This window comes from Orycteropus afer, unplaced genomic scaffold (genome assembly GCF_000298275.1).
Source record: "Orycteropus afer afer isolate SDZICR_OR568_19922 unplaced genomic scaffold, OryAfe1.0 scaffold00211, whole genome shotgun sequence".
In the NCBI taxonomy this organism is placed as follows: domain Eukaryota; kingdom Metazoa; phylum Chordata; class Mammalia; order Tubulidentata; family Orycteropodidae; genus Orycteropus; species Orycteropus afer.
Window position 1 is genome coordinate 2,918,937 of NW_006921798.1, and position 2,142 is coordinate 2,921,078.

At 34.9% G+C, this 2,142-nt stretch overlaps 1 protein-coding gene across 1 annotated transcript in view; it reads right to left on the reverse strand.

Moving 5' to 3' along the window:
* Window positions 1-2,142, reverse strand: part of ARHGEF38 (Rho guanine nucleotide exchange factor 38) — a 257,682-nt gene that overhangs the window by 85,363 nt on the left and 170,177 nt on the right. The gene's annotated exons all lie outside the window — the stretch shown is intronic.

Here is a 2,142-nt window from a genome sequence, read left to right on the forward strand (position 1 = left end):
TTCTTCTACTAGTTGGAGTTTAGTCCACTTCTCTATCCTTCATTCAAAGCTCACTGCTCCAGGATTATCTTCTGTATATGTGTTAATTGGTTCCTTTTTTCTTTGTTGAAGATGGCCTGTGTAGTTTGTCTGCCTATTCTGCCATCTTACTTCTGATGTCTGATTTCCTGAACACTATTTCCATGGGTGTTGATTGTGGATTCAAGTTGAAATATTTATTGAGAAGATTTATTTACTTTCTTGGAGGTTAAACCAAAACAAACAAACAAACAAACAAAAAACCCAAAACCATTGAGTTGATTCTGACTCATAACAACCCCTGTTGGGTTTCTATAGTGGTAGTTGTTCACAGAAGTAGACTGCCCAGTCTTGCTTCCATGGAGAGGCTGGTAGGTTTGAACTGCCAACCTTCTGGTTAGTATTCAGATGCCTTAGTCACTGTACTACCAGAACTCCTTAAAACTCTACTGGATATCATCAAATTCCAAGGGATTTCAATTTACATTCTACCTGCAGGTTGTGATTTAGCATTTACTAGTATCCATTTCAAAAGGTAGGGGATTCAAACCCACTCCAGCAATCTACTTCCATAAAGATTTACTGCCTCAGAAAATCCAAAGTGGATCACTATAAGTCAGAATTGATTTGATAGCAGTGAATTGTTTTTTTGGTTTTTATTATCCATTTCAGTTCAGCTCTGGTGGTGTAGTGCCTAAGACATTTGACTGTTAATCAGAAGTTGACAGTTCAAATCCACCAGCTACTCTGTGGAAGAAAGGAGCACAATTTACTTCCCTAAGGATTTCCCACCTTTGAAACTCATGGGCGTTGCTATGAGTCAGAACTGAGTCAGTGGCTGTGGGTATTTTCATTTTTTTGGTATTATCCATTTCAAAACAGTTCTGCCAATCCATAGCCTTGGCGTGAAATCTCACTATGTTTTAAATTTGAATTTCCTTCAACCTTAGCATTTTAAAATTATTGATATTACTATGATTGCTTACTTATTATTAATCCTATCTCTATTATAATGTCTTTTTATTATTGATTTAACATCAATTATATTCTGGGTCCTTTTTCTGGATGTCTTTTCACCATGTTTATGGCATCTTTTAGAAACATTCATTCTTTGTGTCTTTCTATAGAATGTTTATTAATACAAGCACATATTAATTTTTGAATAAAAAGTTATATAATAAAAAATAAAAATAAATGAAGTTAACTTTAAAGTATCTGCCATTGCTTTAATATCGAATTGAGATTTAACTTAGAAATACAAAGCCAATTCAGAATTTTACAGACACATCCCACTGAGAGAATCACTTAGCCTAGGACTAAGATAAGCTTTCATCCTAATGTACTACTATATCTGGAATATATTAAAACTATGTAATTATCCCTTCCCTTTTAAAATCTTTATTTTATTTTAGACATTAATTTTACATCTTAGCTTACAAATAGTAATAAAAATAATTGCAATAAGTAAATAAAGCAATGTAACAAAGGATATACAATAAATCTTCAAAATACAAAATGTATAGGAACAATAACCTGTTAATTCTAGGAACTAGTATAACTGTTCCCTTCAATGGAGTGATTACTGCTGAAAAATCTCCACTCTGTGTGTGCCTGGACCAAATGAGCCTGATGTGTTTGCTGGGCTTCCTCCCTTTTCCTCTCTAACTTCCTGCTGCTACAACTATTTGTGTCCTCCTTACCACAAATACCTACAGTGATAGTAGGGCTACAGTACTATGAGTATCTTTAGTCCACAATATGTCATCAGGTGTGCAGTCATCAAAAGAGGCTCATTATGTGGCTGTTTGATCAAAAATTCATTTTTTGGCTTCATGGTCTTCTCCTGACCCCAGCTAGCAAACAAAACCATGCTATCCTTTCCAGTTCCCAATTCCCAACTCTCTATCTCAGATGATCATGTTCAATGCAGCTGCTATACAACTTAGACTTGTCCTGATTCCGAGTCTCAGAAACATAATCAGAAAGATATAGGGAGAGGGTAACGACAGGGAGGAAGTGGGAAGAGATTTATTACATAGTGTAATCAGTGTCGTCAAAAAAAATGTGTATGGACTATTGAACGTAAAATGAATCTGCTTTGTGAAATTTCACCCAGATCAAAAG